At 45.4% G+C, this 18,767-nt stretch overlaps 26 non-coding genes across 26 annotated transcripts; 12 read left to right on the plus strand and 14 right to left on the minus strand.

Moving 5' to 3' along the window:
* Positions 1 to 278: 278 nt before the first annotated feature.
* trnal-cag (transfer RNA leucine (anticodon CAG)) lies at positions 279 to 361 on the minus strand. The gene has a single exon. It is a non-coding gene; the product is annotated as a tRNA-Leu (tRNA).
* A 95-nt stretch (positions 362 to 456) lies between these two features.
* On the plus strand, positions 457 to 530 carry trnam-cau (transfer RNA methionine (anticodon CAU)). Its single transcript has one exon. It is a non-coding gene; the product is annotated as a tRNA-Met (tRNA).
* Positions 531 to 1,490: 960 nt separating this feature from the next.
* On the plus strand, positions 1,491 to 1,564 carry trnam-cau (transfer RNA methionine (anticodon CAU)). The gene has a single exon. It is a non-coding gene; the product is annotated as a tRNA-Met (tRNA).
* A 782-nt stretch (positions 1,565 to 2,346) lies between these two features.
* trnal-cag (transfer RNA leucine (anticodon CAG)) lies at positions 2,347 to 2,429 on the minus strand. The gene has a single exon. It is a non-coding gene; the product is annotated as a tRNA-Leu (tRNA).
* A 95-nt stretch (positions 2,430 to 2,524) lies between these two features.
* Positions 2,525 to 2,598, plus strand: trnam-cau (transfer RNA methionine (anticodon CAU)). The gene has a single exon. It is a non-coding gene; the product is annotated as a tRNA-Met (tRNA).
* Positions 2,599 to 3,380: 782 nt separating this feature from the next.
* Positions 3,381 to 3,463, minus strand: trnal-cag (transfer RNA leucine (anticodon CAG)). The gene has a single exon. It is a non-coding gene; the product is annotated as a tRNA-Leu (tRNA).
* Positions 3,464 to 3,558: 95 nt separating this feature from the next.
* trnam-cau (transfer RNA methionine (anticodon CAU)) lies at positions 3,559 to 3,632 on the plus strand. The gene has a single exon. It is a non-coding gene; the product is annotated as a tRNA-Met (tRNA).
* Positions 3,633 to 4,414: 782 nt separating this feature from the next.
* On the minus strand, positions 4,415 to 4,497 carry trnal-cag (transfer RNA leucine (anticodon CAG)). The gene has a single exon. It is a non-coding gene; the product is annotated as a tRNA-Leu (tRNA).
* Positions 4,498 to 4,592: 95 nt separating this feature from the next.
* Positions 4,593 to 4,666, plus strand: trnam-cau (transfer RNA methionine (anticodon CAU)). The gene has a single exon. It is a non-coding gene; the product is annotated as a tRNA-Met (tRNA).
* A 782-nt stretch (positions 4,667 to 5,448) lies between these two features.
* On the minus strand, positions 5,449 to 5,531 carry trnal-cag (transfer RNA leucine (anticodon CAG)). The gene has a single exon. It is a non-coding gene; the product is annotated as a tRNA-Leu (tRNA).
* A 95-nt stretch (positions 5,532 to 5,626) lies between these two features.
* On the plus strand, positions 5,627 to 5,700 carry trnam-cau (transfer RNA methionine (anticodon CAU)). Its single transcript has one exon. It is a non-coding gene; the product is annotated as a tRNA-Met (tRNA).
* Positions 5,701 to 7,514: 1,814 nt separating this feature from the next.
* On the minus strand, positions 7,515 to 7,597 carry trnal-cag (transfer RNA leucine (anticodon CAG)). The gene has a single exon. It is a non-coding gene; the product is annotated as a tRNA-Leu (tRNA).
* Positions 7,598 to 7,692: 95 nt separating this feature from the next.
* Positions 7,693 to 7,766, plus strand: trnam-cau (transfer RNA methionine (anticodon CAU)). The gene has a single exon. It is a non-coding gene; the product is annotated as a tRNA-Met (tRNA).
* Positions 7,767 to 8,548: 782 nt separating this feature from the next.
* Positions 8,549 to 8,631, minus strand: trnal-cag (transfer RNA leucine (anticodon CAG)). Its single transcript has one exon. It is a non-coding gene; the product is annotated as a tRNA-Leu (tRNA).
* Positions 8,632 to 8,726: 95 nt separating this feature from the next.
* Positions 8,727 to 8,800, plus strand: trnam-cau (transfer RNA methionine (anticodon CAU)). Its single transcript has one exon. It is a non-coding gene; the product is annotated as a tRNA-Met (tRNA).
* Positions 8,801 to 9,582: 782 nt separating this feature from the next.
* Positions 9,583 to 9,665, minus strand: trnal-cag (transfer RNA leucine (anticodon CAG)). Its single transcript has one exon. It is a non-coding gene; the product is annotated as a tRNA-Leu (tRNA).
* A 1,983-nt stretch (positions 9,666 to 11,648) lies between these two features.
* Positions 11,649 to 11,731, minus strand: trnal-cag (transfer RNA leucine (anticodon CAG)). Its single transcript has one exon. It is a non-coding gene; the product is annotated as a tRNA-Leu (tRNA).
* A 95-nt stretch (positions 11,732 to 11,826) lies between these two features.
* trnam-cau (transfer RNA methionine (anticodon CAU)) lies at positions 11,827 to 11,900 on the plus strand. The gene has a single exon. It is a non-coding gene; the product is annotated as a tRNA-Met (tRNA).
* Positions 11,901 to 12,682: 782 nt separating this feature from the next.
* On the minus strand, positions 12,683 to 12,765 carry trnal-cag (transfer RNA leucine (anticodon CAG)). The gene has a single exon. It is a non-coding gene; the product is annotated as a tRNA-Leu (tRNA).
* A 951-nt stretch (positions 12,766 to 13,716) lies between these two features.
* On the minus strand, positions 13,717 to 13,799 carry trnal-cag (transfer RNA leucine (anticodon CAG)). The gene has a single exon. It is a non-coding gene; the product is annotated as a tRNA-Leu (tRNA).
* Positions 13,800 to 13,894: 95 nt separating this feature from the next.
* trnam-cau (transfer RNA methionine (anticodon CAU)) lies at positions 13,895 to 13,968 on the plus strand. Its single transcript has one exon. It is a non-coding gene; the product is annotated as a tRNA-Met (tRNA).
* Positions 13,969 to 14,750: 782 nt separating this feature from the next.
* trnal-cag (transfer RNA leucine (anticodon CAG)) lies at positions 14,751 to 14,833 on the minus strand. Its single transcript has one exon. It is a non-coding gene; the product is annotated as a tRNA-Leu (tRNA).
* A 1,981-nt stretch (positions 14,834 to 16,814) lies between these two features.
* trnal-cag (transfer RNA leucine (anticodon CAG)) lies at positions 16,815 to 16,897 on the minus strand. The gene has a single exon. It is a non-coding gene; the product is annotated as a tRNA-Leu (tRNA).
* A 95-nt stretch (positions 16,898 to 16,992) lies between these two features.
* On the plus strand, positions 16,993 to 17,066 carry trnam-cau (transfer RNA methionine (anticodon CAU)). Its single transcript has one exon. It is a non-coding gene; the product is annotated as a tRNA-Met (tRNA).
* Positions 17,067 to 17,848: 782 nt separating this feature from the next.
* On the minus strand, positions 17,849 to 17,931 carry trnal-cag (transfer RNA leucine (anticodon CAG)). The gene has a single exon. It is a non-coding gene; the product is annotated as a tRNA-Leu (tRNA).
* Positions 17,932 to 18,026: 95 nt separating this feature from the next.
* trnam-cau (transfer RNA methionine (anticodon CAU)) lies at positions 18,027 to 18,100 on the plus strand. Its single transcript has one exon. It is a non-coding gene; the product is annotated as a tRNA-Met (tRNA).
* The last annotated feature ends 667 nt before the right edge of the window (positions 18,101 to 18,767 follow it).

Here is an 18,767-nt window from a genome sequence, read left to right on the forward strand (position 1 = left end):
TATTCCATTGAATGCTATTCTATAAAACATGTCCAATTTCATGAAATGTCAGGACATGACATTCCCTGGAAACTGCATGGAAATTCCACAGAATCCCATACATGGCACAAAAGTGTTACTTTACAGTTCATACGATGCCGGTGGTCAGAGGTACCGTAGTGTTCCATTGGCTCTGACATGAACTGAAATGCAGTGCTTCGTCAATATTAGTGTGTTACTGGGTCAACTTGCCAGAGGGTTAAAGACTCTACCTGGAGCCCGCAACCAAAGGTTAGGTCTGTCAGAAGTGGGATTCGAACCCACGCCTCCAGGGGAGACTGCGACCTGAACGCAGCGCCTTAGACCGCTCGGCCATCCTGACATGACAGCTCACGGTGAGCAGCGTGTTTGGAGCTGCACCGAATGGCAGATGATCCAGAAGCTAGTGCTCCACCACTCACACTGGCCACAGCACATGCCTCGTTGGCGCAGTTAGGCAGCGCGTCAGTCTCATAATCTGAAGGTCGTGAGTTCGAGCCTCACACGGGGCAGAGTGGTGCTTTTTGGCACACAAGAGCGTTTAGGCAAAAGAGCGGGTTTCTTCATACCCTTTTGTGTGATTGTCCATTCCTTCATGAGCAATGCGATTGAAATCCAGTCATTTTGTAGGGCAGATGTTGAATAAATGCAGAAATAGTATTCCTCTCATATTCACCTAAACTGGGGCAGTGTCACTACAATGTTTTGTTCAGTCTGAACATAATTCTTTCATTCTCATGACGTTTCTTGTCAGTAGTGATGTAATGTTTCGCTTGACATGCCATGAATCTCATTCCATGACATTCCATCCCACAGCCCATAAACCCATGACATGTCATTCCAAGAGATTTCCAGGAATTCCTTGCCATGAAATTCTACTGCACCCCCAAAATTTCAGTCCATGACATCACAGTCAAACTCCAAGAATCCCATTGCATCCCTCCAAAGAAACCCCAAACAAAACATGAATACCCTTTCATAAACAAGTTCTCATTCCGGTAAACATCGCAACATGGTATTCCATTGAATGCTATTCTATAAAACATGTCCAATTTCATGAAATGTCAGGACATGACATTCCCTGGAAACTGCATGGAAATTCCACAGAATCCCATACATGGCACAAAAGTGTTACTTTAAAGTTCATACGATGCCAGTGGTCAGAGGTACCGTAGTGTTCCATTGGCTCTGACATGAACTGAAATGCAGTGCTTCGTCAATATTAGTGTGTTACTGGGTCAACTTGCCAGATGGTTAAAGACTCTACCTGGAGCCCACAATCAAAGGTTAGGTCTGTCAGAAGTGGGATTCGAACCTACGCCTCCAGGTGAGACTGCGACCTGAACGCAGCGCCTTAGACCGCTCGGCCATCCTGACATGACAGCACACGGTGAGCAGCCTATTTGGAGCTGCACCGAATGGCAGATGATCCAGAAGCTAGTGCTCCACCACTCACACTGGCCACAGCACATGCCTTGTTGGCGCAGTTAGGCAGCGCGTCAGTCTCATAATCTGAAGGTCGTGAGTTCGAGCCTCACACGGGGCAGAGTGGTGCTTTTTGGCACACAAGAGCGTTTAGGCAAAAGAGCGGGTTTCTTCATACCCTTTTGTGTGATTGTCCATTCCTTCATGAGCAATGCGATTGAAATCCAGTCATTTTGTAGGGCAGATGTTGAATAAATGCAGTAATAGTATTCCTCTCATATTCACCTAAAATGGGGCAGTGTCTCTACAATGTTTTGTTCAGTCTGAACATAATTCTTTCATTCTCATGACGTTTCTTGTCAGTAGTGATGTAATGTTTCGCTTGACATGCCATGAATCTCATTCCATGACATTCCATCCCACAGCCCATAAACCCATGACATGTCATTCCAAGAGATTTCCAGGAATTCCTTGCCATGAAATTCTACTGCACCCCCAAAATTTCAGTCCATGACATCACAGTCAAACTCCAAGAATCCCATTGCATCCCTCCAAAGAAACCCCAAACAAAACATGAATACCCTTTCATAAACAAGTTCTCATTCCGGTAAACATCACAACATGGTATTCCATTGAATGCTATTCTATAAAACATGTCCAATTTCATGAAATGTCAGGACATGACATTCCCTGGAAACTGCATGGAAATTCCACAGAATCCCATACATGGCACAAAAGTGTTACTTTACAGTTCATACGATGCCGGTGGTCAGAGGTACCGTAGTGTTCCATTGGCTCTGACATGAACTGAAATGCAGTGCTTCGTCAATATTAGTGTGTTACTGGGTCAACTTGCCAGAGGGTTAAAGACTCTACCTGGAGCCCGCAACCAAAGGTTAGGTCTGTCAGAAGTGGGATTCGAACCCACGCCTCCAGGGGAGACTGCGACCTGAACGCAGCGCCTTAGACCGCTCGGCCATCCTGACATGACAGCTCACGGTGAGCAGCGTGTTTGGAGCTGCACCGAATGGCAGATGATCCAGAAGCTAGTGCTCCACCACTCACACTGGCCACAGCACATGCCTCGTTGGCGCAGTTAGGCAGCGCGTCAGTCTCATAATCTGAAGGTCGTGAGTTCGAGCCTCACACGGGGCAGAGTGGTGCTTTTTGGCACACAAGAGCGTTTAGGCAAAAGAGCGGGTTTCTTCATACCCTTTTGTGTGATTGTCCATTCCTTCATGAGCAATGCGATTGAAATCCAGTCATTTTGTAGGGCAGATGTTGAATAAATGCAGAAATAGTATTCCTCTCATATTCACCTAAACTGGGGCAGTGTCACTACAATGTTTTGTTCAGTCTGAACATAATTCTTTCATTCTCATGACGTTTCTTGTCAGTAGTGATGTAATGTTTCGCTTGACATGCCATGAATCTCATTCCATGACATTCCATCCCACAGCCCATAAACCCATGACATGTCATTCCAAGAGATTTCCAGGAATTCCTTGCCATGAAATTCTACTGCACCCCCAAAATTTCAGTCCATGACATCACAGTCAAACTCCAAGAATCCCATTGAATCCCTCCAAAGAAACCCCAAACAAAACATGAATACCCTTTCATAAACAAGTTCTCATTCCGGTAAACATCACAACATGTTATTCCATTGAATGCTATTCTATAAAACATGTCCAATTTCATGAAATGTCAGGACATGACATTCCCTGGAAGCTGCATGAAAATTCCACAGAATCCCATACATGGCACAAAAGTGTTACTTTAAAGTTCATACGATGCCGGTGGTCAGAGGTACCGTAGTGTTCCATTGGCTCTGACATGAACTGAAATGCAGTGCTTCGTCAATATTAGTGTGTTACTGGGTCAACTTGCCAGAGGGTTAAAGACTCTACCTGGAGCCCGCAACCAAAGGTTAGGTCTGTCAGAAGTGGGATTCGAACCCACGCCTCCAGGGGAGACTGCGACCTGAACGCAGCGCCTTAGACCGCTCGGCCATCCTGACATGACAGCTCACGGTGAGCAGCGTGTTTGGAGCTGCACCGAATGGCAGATGATCCAGAAGCTAGTGCTCCACCACTCACACTGTCCACAGCACATGCCTCGTTGGCGCAGTTAGGCAGCGCGTCAGTCTCATAATCTGAAGGTCGTGAGTTCGAGCCTCACACGGGGCAGAGTGGTGCTTTTTGGCACACAAGAGCGTTTAGGCAAAAGAGCGGGTTTCTTCATACCCTTTTGTGTGATTGTCCATTCCTTCATGAGCAATGCGATTGAAATCCAGTCATTTTGTAGGGCAGATGTTGAATAAATGCAGAAATAGTATTCCTCTCATATTAACCTAAACTGGGGCAGTGTCACTACAATGTTTTGTTCAGTCTGAACATAATTCTTTCATTCTAATGACGTTTCTTGTCAGTAGTGATGTAATGTTTCGCTTGACATGCCATGAATCTCATTCCATGACATTCCATCCCACAGCCCATAAACCCATGACATGTCATTCCAAGAGATTTCCAGGAATTCCTTGCCATGAAATTCTACTGCACCCCCAAAATTTCAGTCCATGACATCACAGTCAAACTCCAAGAATCCCATTGCATCCCTCCAAAGAAACCCCAAACAAAACATGAATTCCCTTTCATAAACAAGTTCTCATTCCGGTAAACATCACAACATGTTATTCCATTGAATGCTATTCTATAAAACATGTCCAATTTCATGAAATGTCAGGACATGACATTCCCTGGAAACTGCATGAAAATTCCACAGAATCCCATACATGGCACAAAAGTGTTACTTTAAAGTTCATGCGATGCCGGTGGTCAGAGGTACCGTAGTGTTCCATTGGCTCTGACATGAACTGAATTGCAGTGCTTCGTCAATATTAGCGTGTTACTGGGTCAACTTGCCAGAGGGTTAAAGAGTCTACCTGGAGCCCGCAACCAAAGGTTAGGTCTGTCAGAAGTGGGATTCGAACCCACGCCTCCAGGGGAGACTGCGACCTGAACGCAGCGCCTTAGACCGCTCGGCCATCCTGACATGAAAGCGCACGTTGAGCAGCGTGTTTGGAGCTGCACCGAATGGCAGATGATCCAGAAGCTAGTGCTCCACCACTCACACTGACCACAGCACATGCCTCGTTGGCGCAGTTAGGCAGCGCGTCAGTCTCATAATCTGAAGGTCGTGAGTTCGAGCCTCACACGGGGCAGATTGGTGCTTTTTGGCACACAAGAGCGTTTAGGCAAAAGAGCGGGTTTCTTCATACCCTTTTGTGTGATTGTCCATTCCTTCATGAGCAATGCGATTGAAATCCAGTCATTTTGTAGGGCAGATGTTGAATAAATGCAGTAATAGTATTCCTCTCATATTCACCTAAAATGGGGCAGTGTCACTACAATGTTTTGTTCAGTCTGAACATAATTCTTTCATTCTCATGACGTTTCTTGTCAGTAGTGATGTAATGTTTCGCTTGACATGCCATGAATCTCATTCCATGACATTCCATCCCACAGCCCATAAACCCATGACATGTCATTCCAAGAGATTTCCAGGAATTCCTTGCCATGAAATTCTACTGCACCCCCAAAATTTCAGTCCATGACATCACAGTCAAACTCCAAGAATCCCATTGCATCCCTCCAAAGAAACCCCAAACAAAACATGAATACCCTTTCATAAACAAGTTCTCATTCCGGTAAACATCACAACATGGTATTCCATTGAATGCTATTCTATAAAACATGTCCAATTTCATGAAATGTCAGGACATGACATTCCCTGGAAACTGCATGGAAATTCCACAGAATCCCATACATGGCACAAAAGTGTTACTTTAAAGTTCATACGATGCCGGTGGTCAGAGGTACCGTAGTGTTCCATTGGCTTTGACATGAACTGAAATGCAGTGCTTCGTCAATATTAGTGTGTTACTGGGTCAACTTGCCAGAGGGTTAAAGACTCTACCTGGAGCCCGCAACCAAAGGTTAGGTCTGTCAGAAGTGGGATTCGAACCCACGCCTCCAAGGGAGACTGCGACCTGAACGCAGCGCCTTAGACCGCTCGGCCATCCTGACATAAAAGCGCACGGTGAGCAGCGTGTTTGGAGCTGCACCGAATGGCAGATGATCCAGAAGCTAGTGCTCCACCACTCACACTGTCCACAGCACATGCCTTGTTGGCGCAGTTAGGCAGCGCGTCAGTCTCATAATCTGAAGGTCGTGAGTTCGAGCCTCACACGGGGCAGAGTGGTGCTTTTTGGCACACAAGAGCGTTTAGGCAAAAGAGCGGGTTTCTTCATACCCTTTTGTGTGATTGTCCATTCCTTCATGAGCAATGCGATTGAAATCCAGTCATTTTGTAGGGCAGATGTTGAATAAATGCAGAAATAGTATTCCTCTCATATTCACCTAAACTGGGGCAGTGTCACTACAATGTTTTGTTCAGTCTGAACATAATTCTTTCATTCTCATGACGTTTCTTGTCAGTAGTGATGTAATGTTTCGCTTGACATGCCATGAATCTCATTCCATGACATTCCATCCCACAGCCCATAAACCCATGACATGTCATTCCAAGAGATTTCCAGGAATTCCTTGCCATGAAATTCTACTGCACCCCCAAAATTTCAGTCCATGACATCACAGTCAAACTCCAAGAATCCCATTGCATCCCTCCAAAGAAACCCCAAACAAAACATGAATACCCTTTCATAAACAAGTTCTCATTCCGGTAAACATCACAACATGTTATTCCATTGAATGCTATTCTATAAAACATGTCCAATTTCATGAAATGTCAGGACATGACATTCCCTGGAAACTGCATGAAAATTCCACAGAATCCCATACATGGCACAAAAGTGTTACTTTAAAGTTCATGCGATGCCGGTGGTCAGAGATACCGTAGTGTTCCATTGGCTCTGACATGAACTGAATTGCAGTGCTTCGTCAATATTAGCGTGTTACTGGGTCAACTTGCCAGAGGGTTAAAGAGTCTACCTGGAGCCCGCAACCAAAGGTTAGGTCTGTCAGAAGTGGGATTCGAACCCACGCCTCCAGGGGAGACTGCGACCTGAACGCAGCCTTAGACCGCTCGGCCATCCTGACATGACAGCGCACGGTGAGCAGCGTGTTTGGAGCTGCACCGAATGGCAGATGATCCAGAAGCTAGTGCTCCACCACTCACACTGGCCACAGCACATGCCTTGTTGGCGCAGTTAGGCAGCGCGTCAGTCTCATAATCTGAAGGTCGTGAGTTCGAGCCTCACGCGGGGCAGAGTGGTGCTTTTTGGCACACAAGAGCGTTTAGGCAAAAGAGCGGGTTTCTTCATACCCTTTTGTGTGATTGTCCATTCCTTCGTGAGCAATGCGATTGAAATCCAGTCATTTTGTAGGGCAGATGTTGAATAAATGCAGTAATAGTATTCCTCTCATATTCACCTAAAATGGGGCAATGTCTCTACAATGTTTTGTTCAGTCTGAACATAATTCTTTCATTCTCATGACGTTTCTTGTCAGTAGTGATGTAATGTTTCGCTTGACATGCCATGAATCTCATTCCATGACATTCCATCCCACAGCCCATAAACCCATGACATGTCATTCCAAGAGATTTCCAGGAATTCCTTGCCATGAAATTCTACTGCACCCCCAAAATTTCAGTCCATGACATCACAGTCAAACTCCAAGAATCCCATTGCATCCCTCCAAAGAAACCCCAAACAAAACATGAATACCCTTTCATAAACAAGTTCTCATTCCGGTAAACATCACAACATGGTATTCCATTGAATGCTATTCTATAAAACATGTCCAATTTCATGAAATGTCAGGACATGACATTCCCTGGAAACTGCGTGGACATTCCACAGAATCCCATACATGGCACAAAAGTGTTACTTTACAGTTCATACGATGCCGGTGGTCAGAGGTACCGTAGTGTTCCATTGGCTCTGACATGAACTGAAATGCAGTGCTTCGTCAATATTAGTGTGTTACTGGGTCAACTTGCCAGAGGGTTAAAGAGTCTACCTGGAGCCCGCAACCAAAGGTTAGGTCTGTCAGAAGTGGGATTCGAACCCACGCCTCCAGGGGAGACTGCGACCTGAACACAGCGCCTTAGACCGCTCGGCCATCCTGACATGACAGCTCACGGTGAGCAGCGTGTTTGGAGCTGCACCGAATGGCAGATGATCCAGAAGCTAGTGCTCCACCACTCACACTGGCCAAAGCACATGCCTCGTTGGCGCAGTTAGGCAGCGCGTCAGTCTCATAATCTGAAGGTCGTGAGTTCGAGCCTCACACGGGGCAGAGTGGTGCTTTTTGGCACACAAGAGCGTTTAGGCAAAAGAGCGGGTTTCTTCATACCCTTTTGTGTGATTGTCCATTCCTTCATGAGCAATGCGATTGAAATCCAGTCATTTTGTAGGGCAGATGTTGAATAAATGCAGAAATAGTATTCCTCTCATATTCACCTAAACTGGGGCAGTGTCACTACAATGTTTTGTTCAGTCTGAACATAATTCTTTCATTCTCATGACATTTCTTGTCAGTAGTGATGTAATGTTTCGCTTGACATGCCATGAATCTCATTCCATGACATTCCATCCCACAGCCCATAAACCCATGACATGTCATTCCAAGAGATTTCCAGGAATTCCTTGCCATGAAATTCTACTGCACCCCCAAAATTTCAGTCCATGACATCACAGTCAAACTCCAAGAATCCCATTGCATCCCTCCAAAGAAACCCCAAACAAAACATGAATACCCTTTCATAAACAAGTTCTCATTCCGGTAAACATCACAACATGTTATTCCATTGAATGCCATTCTATAAAACATGTCCAATTTCATGAAATGTCAGGACATGACATTCCCTGGAAACTGCATGAAAATTCCACAGAATCCCATACATGGCACAAAAGTGTTACTTTAAAGTTCATACGATGCCGGTGGTCAGAGGTACCGTAGTGTTCCATTGGCTCTGACATGAACTGAAATGCAGTGCTTCGTCAATATTAGTGTGTTACTGGGTCAGCTTGCCAGAGGGTTAAAGACTCTACCTGGAGCCCGCAACCAAAGGTTAGGTCTGTCAGAAGTGGGATTCGAACCCACGCCTCCAGGGGAGACTGCGACCTGAACGCAGCGCCTTAGACCGCTCGGCCATCCTGACATGACAGCTCACGGTGAGCAGCGTGTTTGGAGCTGCACCGAATGGCAGATGATCCAGAAGCTAGTGTTCCACCACTCACACTGGCCACAGCACATGCCTCGTTGGCGCAGTTAGGCAGCGCATCAGTCTCATAATCTGAAGGTCGTGAGTTCGAGCCTCACACGGGGCAGAGTGGTGCTTTTTGGCACACAAGAGCGTTTAGGCAAAAGAGCGGGTTTCTTCATACCCTTTTGTGTGATTGTCCATTCCTTCATGAGCAATGCGATTGAAATCCAGTCATTTTGTAGGGCAGATGTTGAATAAATGCAGAAATAGTATTCCTCTCATATTCACCTAAACTGGGGCAGTGTCACTACAATGTTTTGTTCAGTCTGAACATAATTCTTTCATTCTCATGACGTTTCTTGTCAGTAGTGATGTAATGTTTCGCTTGACATGCCATGAATCTCATTCCATGACATTCCATCCCACAGCCCATAAACCCATGACATGTCATTCCAAGAGATTTCCAGGAATTCCTTGCCATGAAATTCTACTGCACCCCCAAAATTTCAGTCCATGACATCACAGTCAAACTCCAAGAATCCCATTGCATCCCTCCAAAGAAACCCCAAACAAAACATGAATACCCTTTCATAAACAAGTTCTCATTCCGGTAAACATCACAACATGTTATTCCATTGAATGCTATTCTATAAAACATGTCCAATTTCATGAAATGTCAGGACATGACATTCCCTGGAAACTGCATGAAAATTCCACAGAATCCCATACATGGCACAAAAGTGTTACTTTAAAGTTCATGCGATGCCGGTGGTCAGAGGTACCGTAGTGTTCCATTGGCTCTGACATGAACTGAATTGCAGTGCTTCGTCAATATTAGCGTGTTACTGGGTCAACTTGCCAGAGGGTTAAAGAGTCTACCTGGAGCCCGCAACCAAAGGTCAGGTCTGTCAGAAGTGGGATTCGAACCCACGCCTCCAGGGGAGACTGCGACCTGAACGCAGCGCCTTAGACCGCTCGGCCATCCTGACATGACAGCGCACGGTGAGCAGCGTGTTTGGAGCTGCACCGAATGGCAGATGATCCAGAAGCTAGTGCTCCACCACTCACACTGGCCACAGCACATGCCTCGTTGGCGCAGTTAGGCAGCGCGTCAGTGTCATTATCTGAAGGTCGTGAGTACGAGCCTCACGCGGGGCAGAGTTGTGCTTTTTAGCACACAAGAGCGTTTAGGCAAAAGAGCGGGAGTGACTTCATACCCTTTTGTGTGATTGTCCATTCCTTCATGAGCAATGCGATTGAATTCCAGTCATTTTGTAGGGCAGATGTTGAATAAATGCAGTAATAGTATTCCTCTCATATTCACCTAAAATGGGGCAGTGTCACTACAATGTTTTGTTCAGGTTGAACATAATTCTTTCATTCTCATGATGTTTCTTGTCAGTAGTGATGTAATGTTTCGCTTGACATTTCATGATTCTCATTCCATGACATTCCATCCCACAGCCCATAAACCCATGACATGTCATTCCAAGAGATTTCCAGGAATTCCTTGCAATGAAATTCTACTGCACCCCCAAAATTTCAGTCCACGACATCACAGTCAAACTCCAAGAATCCCATTGCATCCCTCCAAAGAAACCCCATACAAAACATGAATACCCTTTCATAAACAAGTTCTCATTCCGGTAAACATTGCAACATGGTATTCCATTGAATGCTATTCTATAAAACATGTCCAATTTCATAAAATGTCAGGACATGACATTCCCTGGAAACTGCATGGAAATTCCACAGAATCCCATACATGGCACAAAAGTGTTACTTTAAAGTTCATACGATGCCGGTGGTCAGAGGTACCGTAGTGTTCCATTGGATCTGACATGAACTGAAATGCAGTGCTTCATCAATATTAGTGTGTTACTGGGTCAACTTGCCAGAGGGTTAAAGACTCTACCTGGAGCCCGCAACCAAAGGTTAGGTCTGTCAGAAGTGGGATTCGAACCCACGCCTCCAGGGGAGACTGCGACCTGAACGCAGCGCCTTAGCTCGGCCATCCTGACATGACAGCTCACGGTGAGCAGCGTGTTTGGAGCTGCACCGAATGGCAGATGATCCAGAAGCTAGTGCTTCACCACTCACACTGGCCACAGCACATGCCTCGTTGGCGCAGTTAGGCAGCGCGGCAGTCTCATAATCTGAAGGTCGTGAGTTCGAGCCTCACACGGGGCAGAGTGGTGCTTTTTGGCACACAAGAGCGTTTAGGCAAAAGAGCGGGTTTCTTCATACCCTTTTGTGTGATTGTCCATTCCTTCATGAGCAATGCGATTGAAATCCAGTCATTTTGTAGGGCAGATGTTGAATAAATGCAGTAATAGTATTCCTCTCATATTCACCTAAAATGGGGCAGTGTCACTACAATGTTTTGTTCAGTCTGAACATAATTCTTTCATTCTCATGACGTTTCTTGTCAGTAGTGATGTAATGTTTCGCTTGACATGCCATGAATCTCATTCCATGACATTCCATCCCACAGCCCATAAACCCATGACATGTCATTCCAAGAGATTTCCAGGAATTCCTTGCCATGAAATTCTACTGCACCCCCAAAATTTCAGTCCATGACATCACAGTCAAACTCCAAGAATCCCATTGCATCCCTCCAAAGAAACCCCAAACAAAACATGAATACCCTTTCATAAACAAGTTCTCATTCCGGTAAACATCACAACATGGTATTCCATTGAATGCTATTCTATAAAACATGTCCAATTTCATGAAATGTCAGGACATGACATTCCCTGGAAACTGCATGGAAATTCCACAGAATTCCATACATGGCACAAAAGTGTTACTTTAAAGTTCATACGATGCCGGTGGTCAGAGGTACCGTAGTGTTCCATTGGCTTTGACATGAACTGAAATGCAGTGCTTCGTCAATATTAGTGTGTTACTGGGTCAACTTGCCAGAGGGTTAAAGACTCTACCTGGAGCCCGCAACCAAAGGTTAGGTCTGTCAGAAGTGGGATTCGAACCCACGCCTCCAGGGGAGACTGCGACCTGAACGCAGCGCCTTAGACCGCTCGGCCATCCTGACATGACAGCTCACGGTGAGCAGCGTGTTTGGAGGTGCACCGAATGGCAGATGATCCAGAAGCTAGTGCTCCACCACTCACACTGGCCACAGCACATGCCTTGTTGGCGCAGTTAGGCAGCGCGTCAGTCTCATAATCTGAAGGTCGTGAGTTCGAGCCTCACACGGGGCAGAGTGGTGCTTTTTGGCACACAAGAGCGTTTAGGCAAAAGAGCGGGTTTCTTCATACCCTTTTGTGTGATTGTCCATTCCTTCATGAGCAATGCGATTGAAATCCAGTCATTTTGTAGGGCAGATGTTGAATAAATGCAGAAATAGTATTCCTCTCATATTAACCTAAACTGGGGCAGTGTCACTACAATGTTTTGTTCAGTCTGAACATAATTCTTTCATTCTCATGACGTTTCTTGTCAGTAGTGATGTAATGTTTCGCTTGACATGCCATGAATCTCATTCCATGACATTCCATCCCACAGCCCATAAACCCATGACATGTCATTCCAAGAGATTTCCAGGAATTCCTTGCCATGAAATTCTACTGCACCCCCAAAATTTCAGTCCATGACATCACAGTCAAACTCCAAGAATCCCATTGCATCCCTCCAAAGAAACCCCAAACAAAACATGAATACCCTTTCATAAACAAGTTCTCATTCCGGTAATCATCACAACATGTTATTCCATTGAATGCTATTCTATAAAACATGTCCAATTTCATGAAATGTCAGGACATGACATTCCGTGGAAACTGCATGAAAATTCCACAGAATCCCATACATGGCACAAAAGTGTTACTTTAAAGTTCATGCGATGCCGGTGGTCAGAGGTACCGTAGTGTTCCATTGGCTCTGACATGAACTGAATTGCAGTGCTTCGTCAATATTAGCGTGTTACTGGGTCAACTTGCCAGAGGGTTAAAGAGTCTACCTGGAGCCCGCACCCAAAGGTCAGGTCTGTCAGAAGTGGGATTCGAACCCACGCCTCCAGGGGAGACTGCGACCTGAACGCAGCGCCTTAGACCGCTCGGCCATCCTGACATGACAGTGCACGGTGAGCAGCGTGTTTGGAGCTGCACCGAATGGCAGATGATCCAGAAGCTAGTGCTCCACCACTCACACTGGCCACAGCACATGCCTCGTTGGCGCAGTTAGGCAGCGCCTCAGTCTCATTATCTGAAGGTCGTGAGTTCGAGCCTCCCGCGGGGCAGAGTTGTGCTTTTTAGCACACAAAAGCGTTTAGGCAAAAGAGCGGGTTTCTTCATACCCTTTTGTGTGATTGTCCATTCCTTCATGAGCAATGCGATTGAATTCCAGTCATTTTGTAGGGCAGATGTTGAATAAATGCAGTAATAGTATTCCTCTCATATTCACCTAAAATGGGGCAGTGTCACTACAATGTTTTGTTCAGGTTGAACATAATTCTTTCATTCTCATGATGTTTCTTGTCAGTAGTGATGTAATGTTTCGCTTGACATTTCATGATTCTCCTTCCATGACATTCCATCCCACAGCCCATAAACCCATGACATGTCATTCCAAGAGATTTCCAGGAATTCCTTGCAATGAAATTCTACTGCACCCCCAAAATTTCAGTCCACGACATCACAGTCAAACTCCAAGAATCCCATTGCATCCCTCCAAAGAAACCCCATACAAAACATGAATACCCTTTCATAAACAAGTTCTCATTCCGGTAAACATTGCAACATGGTATTCCATTGAATGCTATTCTATAAAACATGTCCAATTTCATAAAATGTCAGGACATGACATTCCCTGGAAACTGCATGGAAATTCCACAGAATCCCATACATGGCACAAAAGTGTTACTTTAAAGTTCATACGATGCCGGTGGTCAGAGGTACCGTAGTGTTCCATTGGATCTGACATGAACTGAAATGCAGTGCTTCATCAATATTAGTGTGTTACTGGGTCAACTTGCCAGAGGGTTAAAGAGTCTACCTGGAGCCCGCAACCAAAGGTTAGGTCTGTCAGAAGTGGGATTCGAACCCACGCCTCCAGGGGAGACTGCGACCTGAACGCAGCGCCTTAGACCGCTCGGCCATCCTGACATGACAGCTCACGGTGAGCAGCGTGTTTGGAGCTGCACCGAATGGCAGATGATCCAGAAACTAGTGCTCCACCACTCACACTGGCCACAGCACATGCCTTGTTGGCGCAGTTAGGCAGCGCGTCAGTCTCATAATCTGAAGGTCGTGAGTTCGAGCCTCACACGGGGCAGAGTGGTGCTTTTTGGCACACAAGAGCGTTTAGGCAAAAGAGCGGGTTTCTTCATACCCTTTTGTGTGATTGTCCATTCCTTCATGAGCAATGCGATTGAAATCCAGTCATTTTGTAGGGCAGATGTTGAATAAATGCAGAAATAGTATTCCTCTCATATTAACCTAAACTGGGGCAGTGTCACTACAATGTTTTGTTCAGTCTGAACATAATTCTTTCATTCTCATGACGTTTCTTGTCAGTAGTGATGTAATGTTTCGCTTGACATGCCATGAATCTCATTCCATGACATTCCATCCCACAGCCCATAAACCCATGACATGTCATTCCAAGAGATTTCCAGGAATTCCTTGCCATGAAATTCTACTGCACCCCCAAAATTTCAGTCCATGACATCACAGTCAAACTCCAAGAATCCCATTGCATCCCTCCAAAGAAACCCCAAACAAAACATGAATACCCTTTCATAAACAAGTTCTCATTCCGGTAAACATCACAACATGTTATTCCATTGAATGCTATTCTATAAAACATGTCCAATTTCATGAAATGTCAGGACATGACATTCCCTGGAAACTGCATGAAAATTCCACAGAATCCCATACATGGCACAAAAGTGTTACTTTAAAGTTCATGCGATGCCGGTGGTCAGAGGTACCGTAGTGTTCCATTGGCTCTGACATGAACTGAATTGCAGTGCTTCGTCAATATTAGCGTGTTACTGGGTCAACTTGCCAGAGGGTTAAAGAGTCTACCTGGAGCCCGCAACCAAAGGTCAGGTCTGTCAGAAGTGGGATTCGAACCCACGCCACCAGGGGAGACTGCGACCTGAACGCAGCGCCTTAGACCGCTCGGCCATCCTGACATGACAGCGCACGGTGAGCAGCGTGTTTGGAGCTGCACCGAATGGCAGATGATCCAGAAGCTAGTGCTCCACCACTCACACTGGCCACAGCACATGCCTCGTTGGCGCAGTTAGGCAGCGCGTCAGTCTCATTATCTGAAGGTCGTGAGTTCGAGCCTCACGCGGGGCAGAGTTGTGCTTTTTAGCACACAAGAGCGTTTAGGCAAAAGAGCGGGTTTCTTCATACCCTTTTGTGTGATTGTCCATTCCTTCATGAGCAATGCGATTGAATTCCAGTCATTTTGTAGTGCAGATGTTGAATAAATGCAGTAATAGTATTCCTCTCATATTCACCTAAAATGGGGCAGTGTCACTACAATGTTTTGTTCAGGTTGAACATAATTCTTTCATTCTCATGATGTTTCTTGTCAGTAGTGATGTAATGTTTCGCTTGACATTTCATGATTCTCATTCCATGACATTCCATCCCACAGCCCATAAACCCATGACATGTCATTCCAAGAGATTTCCAGGAATTCCTTGCAATGAAATTCTACTGCACCCCCAAAATTTCAGTCCACGACATCACAGTCAAACTCCAAGAATCCCATTGCATCCCTCCAAAGAAACCCCATACAAAACATGAATACCCTTTCATAAACAAGTTCTCATTCCGGTAAACATTGCAACATGGTATTCCATTGAATGCTATTCTATAAAACATGTTCAATTTCATAAAATGTCAGGACATGACATTCCCTGGAAACTGCATGGAAATTCCACAGAATCCCATACATGGCACAAAAGTGTTACTTTAAAGTTCATACGATGCCGGTGGTCAGAGGTACCGTAGTGTTCCATTGGATCTGACATGAACTGAAATGCAGTGCTTCATCAATATTAGTGTGTTACTGGGTCAACTTGCCAGAGGGTTAAAGAGTCTACCTGGAGCCCGCAACCAAAGGTTAGGTCTGTCAGAAGTGGGATTCGAACCCACGCCTCCAGGGGAGACTGCGACCTGAACGCAGCGCCTTAGCTCGGCCATCCTGACATGACAGCTCACGGTGAGCAGTGTGTTTGGAGCTGCACCGAATGGCAGATGATCCAGAAGCTAGTGCTTCACCACTCACACTGGCCACAGCACATGCCTCGTTGGCGCAGTTAGGCAGCGCGGCAGTCTCATAATCTGAAGGTTGTGAGTTCGAGCCTCACACGGGGCAGAGTGGTGCTTTTTGGCACACAAGAGCGTTTAGGCAAAAGAGCGGGTTTCTTCATACCCTTTTGTGTGATTGTCCATTCCTTCATGAGCAATGCGATTGAAATCCAGTCATTTTGTAGGGCAGATGTTGAATAAATGCAGTAATAGTATTCCTCTCATATTCACCTAAAATGGGGCAGTGTCACTACAATGTTTTGTTCAGTATGAACATAATTCTTTCATTCTCATGACGTTTCTTGTCAGTAGTGATGTAATGTATCGCTTGACATGCCATGAATCTCATTCCATGACATTCCATCCCACAGCCCATAAACCCATGACATGTCATTCCAAGAGATTTCCAGGAATTCCTTGCCATGAAATTCTACTGCACCCCCAAAATTTCAGTCCATGACATCACAGTCAAACTCCAAGAATCCCATTGCATCCCTCCAAAGAAACCCCAAACAAAACATGAATACCCTTTCATAAACAAGTTCTCATTCCGGTAAACATCACAACATGGTATTCCATTGAATGCTATTCTATAAAACATGTCCAATTTCATGAAATGTCAGGACATGACATTCCCTGGAAACTGCATGGAAATTCCACAGAATCCCATACATGGCACAAAAGTGTTACTTTAAAGTTCATACGATGCCGGTGGTCAGAGGTACTGTAGTGTTCCATTGGCTTTGACATGAACTGAAATGCAGTGCTTCGTCAATATTAGTGTGTTACTGGGTCAACTTGCCAGAGGGTTAAAGACTCTACCTGGAGCCCGCAACCAAAGGTTAGGTCTGTCAGAAGTGGGATTCGAACCCACGCCTCCAGGGGAGACTGCGACCTGAACGCAGCGCCTTAGACCGCTCCGCCATCCTGACATGACAGCTCACGGTGAGCAGCGTGTTTGGAGCTGCACCGAATGGCAGATGATCCAGAAGCTAGTGCTCCACCACTCACACTGGCCACAGCACATGCCTCGTTGGCGCAGTTAGCTAGCGCGTCAGTCTCATAATCTGAAGGTCGTGAGTTCGAGCCTCACACGGGGCAGAGTTGTGCTTTTTAGCACACAAGAGCGTTCAGGCAAAAGAGCGGGTTTCTTCATACCCTTTTGTGTGATTGTCCATTCCTTCATGAGCAATGCGATTGAATTCCAGTCATTTTGTAGGGCAGATGTTGAATAAATGTAGTAATAGTATTTCTCTCATATTCACCTAAAATGGGGCAGTGTCACTACAATGTTTTGTTCAGGTTGAACATAATTCTTTCATTCTCATGATGTTTCTTGTCAGTAGTGATGTAATGTTTCGCTTGACATTTCATGATTCTCATTCCATGACATTCCATCCCACAGCCCATAAATCCATGACATGTCATTCCAAGAGATTTCCAGGAATTCCTTGCCATGAAATTCTACTGCACCCCCAAAATTTCAGTCCATGACATCACAGTCAAACTCCAAGAATCCCATTGCATCCCTCCAAAGAAACCCCAAACAAAACATGAATACCCTTTCATAAACAAGTTCTCATTCCGGTAAACATCACAACATGTTATTCCATTGAATGCTATTCTATAAAACATGTCCAATTTCATGAAATGTCAGGACATGACATTCCCTGGAAACTGCATGAAAATTCCACAGAATCCCATACATGGCACAAAAGTGTTACTTTAAAGTTCATGCGATGCCGGTGGTCAGAGGTACCGTAGTGTTCCATTGGCTCTGACATGAACTGAATTGCAGTGCTTCGTCAATATTAGCGTGTTACTGGGTCAACTTGCCAGAGGGTTAAAGAGTCTACCTGGAGCCCGCAACCAAAGGTTAGGTCTGTCAGAAGTGGGATTCGAACCCACGCCCCCAGGGTAGACTGCGACCTGAACGCAGCGCCTTAGACCGCTCGGCCATCCTGACATGACAGCACACGGTGAGCAGCGTGTTTGGAGCTGCACCGAATGGCAGATGATCCAGAAGCTAGTGCTCCACCACTCACACTGGCCACAGCACATGCCTCGTTGGCGCAGTTAGGCAGCGCGTCAGTCTCATAATCTGAAGGTCGTGAGTTCGAGCCTCACACGGGGCAGGGTTGTGCTTTTTAGCACACAAGAGCGTTTAGGCAAAAGAGCGGGTTTCTTCATACCCTTTTGTGTGATTGTCCATTCCTTCATGAGCAATGCAATTGAATTCCAGTCATTTTGTAGGGCAGATGTTGAATAAATGCAGTAATAGTATTCCTCTCATATTCACCTAAAATGGGGCAGTGTCACTACAATGTTTTGTTCAGTCTGAACATAATTCTTTCATTCTCATGACGTTTCTTGTCAGTAGTGATGTAATGTTTCGCTTGACATGCCATGAATCTCATTCCATGACATTCCATCCCACAGCCCATAAACCCATGACATGTCATTTCAAGAGATTTCCAGGAATTCCTTGCCATGAAATTCTACTGCACCCCCAAAATTTCAGTCCATGACATCACAGTCAAACTCCAAGAATCCCATTGCATCCCTCCAAAGAAACCCCAAACAAAACATGAATACCCTTTCATAAACAAGTTCTCATTCCGGTAAACATCACAACATGGTATTCCATTGAATGCTATTCTATAAAACATGTCCAATTTCATGAAATGTCAGGACATGACATTCCCTGGAAACTGCATGGAAATTCCACAGAATCCCATACATGGCACAAAAGTGTTACTTTAAAGATCATACGATGCCGGTGGTCAGAGGTACCGTAGTGTT

The sequence above is a fragment of the Pseudorasbora parva genome, chromosome 20, assembly GCF_024679245.1.
Source record: "Pseudorasbora parva isolate DD20220531a chromosome 20, ASM2467924v1, whole genome shotgun sequence".
In the NCBI taxonomy this organism is placed as follows: domain Eukaryota; kingdom Metazoa; phylum Chordata; class Actinopteri; order Cypriniformes; family Gobionidae; genus Pseudorasbora; species Pseudorasbora parva.